This window comes from Culicoides brevitarsis, chromosome 2, assembly GCF_036172545.1.
Source record: "Culicoides brevitarsis isolate CSIRO-B50_1 chromosome 2, AGI_CSIRO_Cbre_v1, whole genome shotgun sequence".
NCBI classification, from domain to species: domain Eukaryota; kingdom Metazoa; phylum Arthropoda; class Insecta; order Diptera; family Ceratopogonidae; genus Culicoides; species Culicoides brevitarsis.
The window spans coordinates 42588001-42597282 of NC_087086.1; positions in this window are offsets into that span (position 1 = coordinate 42588001).

Here is a 9282-nt window from a genome sequence, read left to right on the forward strand (position 1 = left end):
AGAAAAACTTTTTAATTTTATATAATATTTTGTATCTCTTGCGCACTCTCTTGGTTTTTTTTTTCCTTTAGAACACAGAAACTTTTAATAATATTTATTATTATCAAGAATTTCATTTAAACTGGATTTGCTTCTCTTCCTTTTTTTTCCTCATCCTCATCGGTCTATGTCCTTTTTTGTATTCCAAACGAATATCTAAAAAAAAAAGACACAAATAACTTCATTGTCACTATCTTGTCAACTCATCACAGTCGATTCAAGGAAAATTTTTCTCGTCTCCTATTTCTTTTTTTTTTTAAAGAGATACCATAAAACATTGTTGTATACATACCCAACAAGTTATTAAACATCATCCGATGCACGTTGATAAAGGCGACATGAGACACATTTTGCGAAAAACATCTCACTTGAATTTGTAAAAAGTGTCTAACATACAATAGTAATGTGCGTGTTGTCATTCTTATACTTATTTATGTTGAAAAGTCTTACGAGAGAAAATATATAAAAGAAACTCATTTTATACTTTTTTTTCTACATGACACATATTTTAGTTAAAGTGTTACATCATTCTTATCATTTATACATTAGCAAGCATATATCATTATTTTTGGTTACTGAAGCGTGTTTGTTGAACTTAATGACACATTTGACCTAGACGACGAGATGATTGTAGATCCTGATGACTTTATTAGAGAGCAGAGCATTTTCACGTTTACTTTCGTATCATTATCGTAATTTATTCGTGTTGACGTGAATTTTATCGCAATTTACTCACTTTCCAACAACAATATCTCTAAAGTATGTCCTGATCTGTACTATTTTCAAGTAAGTATATTTATGATGTCGTGCGCGTTCATAAATATAGGTCGTTGACTATTCGTGTTTTTTGTTGTTATCTTGATGGCAGTCTTCGTTGTCGTTTTTTCTTATAGTATATTTTGAGGGTGTTGGAAAATTCAGATTAAAAGTGACGACAATGTCTGTCTTTCCATAAAATCAATAAGTATATTAATATCAAATATTCCAAAAAGTATTTTTTTTGTCAATTTCAATATAGAACGTCTGAAATAAACTGAGTATGTTGGAAAAAAAATCATTTTAGATGATATACAATGATTCGATTGTACGAATTTTAATAAAAAATTCCGTTTTTGCATATATTTACCCATGTCTCTTATATACATGACGGATGTTGGAGAAATGAGATGATACTCCTTTCGAAAAAATCCAAAGAATTTCAACCTCATAGACAGACATTTTCGATATATGAACAAAGACAGTATTGATTTTCGGTTACTGAAAGGCTGTCTCGTACAAAATTCGAGGAAATTATATCCTTTTTGTTCGAAAGTGAAGAATGAGATTTGTCATTATCATGATCCTTTTGTGTAAGCAAGCATTTCGCACACATGTGTGCAATCAACAGAAACTTGTCTAATAAGTGCATGACTGAACCCAGATATCTCTTATCGCATAAAAGGTGTTTGAGTTTTTTTTTTTTTGATTCGAAACTGTATTTGCAAAAGGATTTTCGTGATTTTTCTCTATGTGAACTGATATCATCAGTTAGTAAAACATGAACTGACGTTTATTTTTCGCTGTATAACAGCGTAATAACATCAGAGTAATTAAATAAGAGCTCTCAAAATGTCAAAAGACTCGAAATAAATACTGCAAAAAACTGTTAGCAAAGAGAAAATAGTAAAAAGTGCTTATTTTTGAACAACCTTCATGATTCGCTTATTTAAAAGTGTTGAGTTTCTAAGTATAATTTTTCATGCGTCTCATTTTTCGTACAAAACGAAATGGAATTCTTGATAAAATTAAATTAAAAGAAATCGGATTTGTTCATTACTTTGGGAGACACTCAAAAAGACTTCCTTTTTTTCATAAATGAGTCCATTGTTTAATTGAAAACGATGGAAAAATAATAAAATGAAATTACAAAAGGACGCATCTTATAGCACACATAAAAAAAATAAAAAAAAACTGAAGAGGATGTTTAATTAACTTCGTATTGACAAAAGAAGGAACTAAGAAAACAGAAGAAACAAAATTTGACTGTAATAATATTGGTAGTAGCTTGTTTGTGAGTCGCTTCACACGAAAAAAACAAGTTGTAACAGATTATTGGCATTAACATAAAATTTCTTTTGTTGTGAAATTTAACTTAGAGATATAGTGAGGTAATTGACTTTCCTTGTCTCGTTTTCGAGCTGAACCTTTTTATTTCATTGGTTGAGTAGCAAAGGTGAACTAAGTGAACCGAGTTTAATGGAAATCAATCATTCATGAAAAATATTTACTCAATTATTAACGATTGGCTCGGGCGATAAAACAGGACTGAAATAATGTTATTTATGAGAAGATATGCCTTATTGCTCTTTATCATATAAATTACTTAATTGGTTCAAGTATCCTCTTATATTTGACGTTAAATACGGTCAAGAATATTTATAAAGAAAACAAGCCTCTAATAAAAAAAATTATGATAACATATAAAAATTTCACTAAAATCTAAACATTTAAATTTTTTCATCCTAATTTTCTTTAATTAATGAAAATATAATTAATCAAACTTTTTTCCAATAATTTTCTTATTTCTCTCTTTTTTGCAGAATTAATTTGAAAATTTATAAACTACAATGTACACATAGGAATATTTATCATAATATTTATTGCGTTTGTCGGTTCGAACGTTTTCTTGCTGTTCATTTATATGAAAAACGCAGACAAGTAAACTACAAATCATTAATCTTACGAAAATGATTGTGTGAGGCCTGTTTTTTCCGTTCAAGCATGAAAATATGTTTACCTCGTCGAAGCGCAAAAAAGAACTGTTTACGCCATAAATGGAAATCATAAACTAAATATTGGATACTTCAACAACGAGTGCTTCGCATATCAGCACAAAAGTTATTGATGTCTGTTATTAAACTTTTTCACTTGAAAATCGATTGCCATTTAATCTCTTTCAATGGATTTTTTTCCATATTCATTTTGGAGATACAATAAGCTCTTGCACAAATGTAGTTTTGTATTAAACGTCAAGTAAGAAGTAATTTAGGACATTTTGCTGTAATCTTTCTTGTAAGCGAAGCAAATTTGTAATTTTGCTCGAGAATCAAACATTAACATCAAATGAACCTGTAACAAATTGCAAAATAATTGAAGTTTGTACGAACATGAAATATACATGTAAAAAATATGAACACGTACCGCGAAAATGGATCCATTACCTTTCCAATTAAAATCTCCTTAATTTTCTCACACAACTATACAAAACATCGTCATCATGACTAACGTGAATTATAATTGCTGAAGGTACACTCCAAAACCAACATCTTTACAAAGATCAATAATTGTACGAATTATGAACGAGTTCGATCAATTCCTGAATAATGCATTTCAAAATTTTAATCTCAAGATTTTCTCAATGAAATCGACAGTTTGTACAACTTTTTTGATCGTTCTATTTGTGTACCCGAAAAAAAAGCGAAAAGCAAATAAAATTATTTACCTTTCATTTATCCCCCTGATCGTATTTATAAACTTTTTTTTTTGTGTCATATTGTCATAAGTATTATGCAGATAATATTTGCAGCAGATTCGTATATTCGAATCATGTGCTTATGACACATAAATTGTCCGATCGGATTTGCATTTGTATAGATGGCTATTTAGATCAACATTATATATTAATAGTCTCCGTTGTCGTTCGTTTGTACATACATATGCTTTTTCGATGAGTAATTGGATCACAGGTGCAAGAGAAAAATTCGATTTAAATTGAAACTCATACATTTAATTCTCTTTAAGTTACTTTCGGATGTTGACATGAGAGACTTGATCAAAAAACAAAGCACAAACTCTCTTTGGACTCTACTTGTTTTGATAATGAGAATGTCGCCCTCAGGTCAATTTTTTTAATCAAAAAGAATTGGCTTCTCAGAAAAAGACGTCTTTGATAATAAACTCATACAATAAAATCACTCAAGAGGAAAAGATATTTTCAGCGAAACATTTTTTTCTTTTTTGACGTTTAAATTAAATACATTTTTTTCCGAAACGTTGGAAGTGAAAAAATCATTGAATTCGTTGAATTTTTTAAAGCATTGCTGTTCAGACATAACTTTAAGCAAAATTGGTATCATCTTATTATTTTTTGATAAAGGACCTGTTCAACGGATGGCATTGAATACTGATTTAGAGAACAGACCAATAAAAATCAAACGGGATGAAACAAAAATATCACGTATCAACCTTTTTCTTATGTTCGATATAGACGAGCTTATTATTGTATTTCATTTTTGCGCCATACTTTCTTTTCTCGTCTGTGCTTGTCGGAATTCGCTTTAACATTCCTTCTCGGAACGCATCGCTGACAGATTTTATGGTAATGGTTAATGCTGCGCAGGTGATTGAACACACAGACCAAGGTTAAATCGTCTTAGGGGATATATTTTGCATGCCAGTTCGAATGAATTACGATGAATGTCGAAAAAAACCTTTTACAAACAGCACCGATGTCGTTTGATTTATAACATGACATTTTAAATATTTTGCACAGATCCTTTCAGAAAGTTTGTACAAAACATAAATCAATCTGGTATTCATTAATAGGAAACGTTTTGGGAATAATTTGTAAAACTATGTTCTCTTTGACAAACACCTTCGCTAAGTGCGTTAAAACCCCTTTTGATAAAATTGTCAACCTTTTATGCCTTTGTCAAAAAAGTAATCAACTTCAAGTACTTATTTTTGACATTATCTCGCATTTTTCATTTTCATTAATTTTTTTCATTTATTGAAAAGCGGAAAGGTAGATAAAATGTAATAATAAAATGAAATTACAAAAAAAAAATCAAGTACGTACTTTGTAGATTTTTTTATGTGCCCCGTGTGTATCGTATATTCACTTAAACTCATCTCTTTCCTATTCCGCTGCGGCTTTCATCGTAAAAAATATTATTTTTGCCCTATTTTTTAATGTTTTACCGTTAAACGAACAACAAAACCAAGTTGGTGAGAAAATAAACCGAGAAAAGTTTAGAGAGCGCCGAACAAATTGAAAAAAGGATTAACCTTTATTGGGTCGATCATGAATAAAATTCGTACTCTTTGATGTATTTTTTATTATTAAATATGTATCTAACACATACATCAATCAAGAACACAAGAATTCATTATTCTGTGAAAAAAAAAAAATTAAAGTGCGTGTTCGTGCAAATAGACAATATTCATTTAATTAAAGTGCTTAATGTTAGATAAACTTTTTGTCAACTTGTTTCGCAATAAAAATAATAATAAATAAAATGTTAGTACAGGGATAATTTTATGTCATTTGAGGGGTGCGTAAAGCTATCTAATGAATATGTCACGAGATAAGATTAAAAATTGAGCAATTTAATTGAAATAACTTATTCTTTATCTTTATCGTTTGTTTGAACTTTTTTCTTTTAACCAATTCCATTGATTCAATTTTGCACGTTTTTTCGAATGAAAATATTTAAATATAAAACAAAAGTAAAAGATGTTTTCATTTTAACGCTCGAATAAATTTTATTTATATTTCTTCTACTTTGGTTATCTTTCTAAGAAAAAAAAGAAATGAAAATTTCAAGCAAGTCACAAACAATAAAAAAAATAGACTTTCAAGTGATTTTAAATGATTTGACACGAAAGAAACTATAGATTGGATTTTTTTTCATGGATTCAATGCAATAATTTATCTCAGAAGGATTTGTATTTATCTTTATAATTTCACGGTAGTTTGCTATTTAACCGACCATAAAAACTGTAACATTAACAAATGGAGACGACTTGTATAACTGTATGTGTAAAAATGTAACAGAAAAGCATTTTTATCATAGAGATTAAATGACATGAAAAGTATTTAACCACGAAAAGCGTATCAAAATTTTTCTGAAAAAAAGATTGAAAGTTGATCCTATCTGATCTTTGTTGTCATATGAAAAGCTTAGCTTTAAAAAAAACCATACATATATTCTTAAATCATTTGAAAGCATATATGAATGGAAAAAACAGGCAGAAAATTATCGCACTGTTTCTATCGAGCACGAAAATAACCACAATATGCTCTCCTTATATGTATGTGCTACATGCGATAATTCTGCATGATATTTGAATAAATTTTTGAATCCGTTCTCTCTTTTGTGTTGGATCTGTATGGGCAATACAATAACCCATAATTTTCGGAAACAGACACCGCACATACACATTTAATCGTGTGAAAAGAATATTTTTTCAGTAGAATTTCCTGAAATATAAGTTGCACACATTGAAAATACACACACATTTTGTTTTATTATTATGATTACTGTAATCATGTATATTTAAGTTATATTTTTTGGGCAGCAAAACAAAACAAAGTAGATAGTGTGCTGCATAGATATACAAAAATTTTAATAGCTTTTGGCTACACTGAACATGAACATGCAATTCTTTTGTCGTTTTCAGTTTCAGTTTTTTTTTTCAAGGGAAAATATCTGTCTCCGTGAATAACAAAAGCGAATTAGGACCCTCATATCATACCTTTAAAGCTCAAACAAAAGTCTCGTTAGACGTTTAAAGCAGACTTAATTACATTTTATATGTTGAATAAACATCATAAAGAAAAAAGAGGCGGCGAATGAAAAAAAAAATACAAAAACCATCTAATGTAAGGGAAAATGAACGACACTTTTCATAATTCTATTAGGTGAAAACTTCAAAATTAATGAAATGAAACGAACAATGAGCTGTATACAGTGTAATTAAAGGCAGTAGCATGCGTCATGCGTTTTTTTTTTTATCATGAAAGAGGGGTCTTTGTGTGTCATTTTTATCGAGATTAACATATTTTTAAGGCGACAGTATTTGAAAAAGTTTGAATTTTTTTTTTTAGTAGATTAAAAACTTTTAAATGTGCTTTATACGAGGTTTGAATTACATTTTCACGACGAAAAATTTTGTTTTTTATTTGTCTTTCCATTTACACCCCAAACTTTGCTTTATGTAAATTCATCATTATAATGTCTCGTCATCATAAAATGTGTCAGGCTTCCTTTATGTTTTCACGGACTTAATCAAAGGCAAACAAAGGCTCTCTATTGATACTAAATCATGCTCATTACGCTTCATCTCACGTAAAGATCGTAAAACATATATTCGCTTTAGACACATCTTGCTCATTATTACAATGTAAATGCATGAAAAATGAACATAAACGCTGTCATTTTTACATGTTTTGAATATATTTTCCGCATATCATCGTATTTTAGTGCAATTTCAGCATTTGCTTAAGGTATATGAAAAAAATAATGCATTTAAAAACCATCTGATAGCACCATTTACTCATATTTATTTTAAAAATACTTTTAATTAATGCTTCACGATGTGAAAACGGTGAATTTGATTACAATATCCATTATCCCATCCATTCATTTTCACATTTACTGTGACGTAAGAGTTTACAAAATACTGTATATATTTTTTTTTGCCGAGAATTTTTAAAATTTAATCCTTTTTTGCGTGTTCCATCATGTGTGACTTTGCATTTAAATACAGTACAAATATGCCAAACCGAATTGGTGCATTTGTAAATTTTACTCTAACCTAATTTCAGTTGAAACGGATGAATATAGGATGACCAAGTGAATGTACGCGCTCATTTTGCAAATGAAAAGTCACGAGAGATTTAATGCCGTCCTTAGTTTGCACACTTACATAAGCAAATAGTGTATCATTAGTCAAACTTTATGCATAAAATGAAAATTATTGTGTATTTTGTTGCGAGGGATTGTATATTTTACACGAATTTAGTGCAATAGCAATGTGAAAATAACTGCACAGCTGTTTTGTAGAAATCTCTTCTGCGATTTTTATCATTAAAAGTTCCGATTCAAGGGGGTTCTGAATACTTAACCTGATTGCGGAGAAAAAACAATGAAACAAAAATCACTTGAAACAAAACGATTCTCTAATGTCACCCAACTTGACTTGTGCATTGAAAAATGAACATTGTATTTTTATAATAATAATGAGAATAGTAATCAAGAATGACGGGAAAAAATACTTGGCAACCATCTCCGCTCTCTCGTATTTGTTTTAACTACATATAATCATTTTTATGAGAATATCAGCCATGAATAGAAGGAATCAAGGGAACGAACGATTTTATTACAATCGCAAATTTGTGCTGACTTTCGATTTTTTTTTTCTTTTCCTACATTCTTGTCCTCCTTCATATAGAACATTTGTATTCATTATAAAAAGTCGGGATATTTAACGTGTAATGTAACATTAAATTATAGTCATTTCATTGAACAACAGGCATTATCGTGTTTTTTCTGTATATTCGTACATCATGTGAATGAGAACATTATGAGGTTCACAGAGAGCACTGTACAACAATAAATTACAAAGATATTTTCAGTAATGTGAGGTTTCTTGTCGTTACGGGGTTGAAAAAAAGTTTTTAATTGACACTGACACTTGTTTGACCAGATGGTGCGTCGCCGTCTGTTTTGCATAACCCTTTGTCACTCTTTTTCTTCGTTTTTTGAACATCCTAAATCTTTCCGCAAAAGGAGAAAAAATTTAAAATAATACGTAAAAATACGTAATTTTCATTTTGAGAGCCCATTTGATAGTTTATAAGCTTGAAATTGATCATAAGTTATGAAAAATGTTTTTGGATGACTTTTTAATGGGTCTCAAGCTTGAAAATTGAAAATTAAAAAATACGTAAAAAATACGTAATTTTCATTTTGAGAGCCCATTTGATGGTTTAAGCTTGAAATTGATCAAAAGTTATAAAAAATGTTTTTGGATGACTTTTTGATGGGTCTCAAGCTTGAAAATTGAAAATTAAAAAATACGTAATTTTCATTTTGAGAGCCCATTTGATGGTTTTCAAGCTAGAAATTGATCATTAGTTAAAGAAAATGTCTTTGGATGTTTTTTGAATCGTTCTCAAGCTTGAAAAATAAAAACTTATAAAATAATGTTTTTTGACATTGACACACTCTACTGATTTTATTATCAAACCCTTTGGCACTTTTTATATCCTTTTTGACGAAATTAACAACAGAGTGACACTGTTCTCTCTTTTCGGCTCGTTGTAAATATCAAAATTGGCATCCTTGAGAAAAATCAATGCTTTTTCAATAAAGTGCGCCCATGGCAAAAGTGTAGAAAAAGCAATTTGATAATATTTTCATGACACAAACAATCTATTTTCCATCATTTTGTATCGTACACGCGTGTTTGACGAACGCG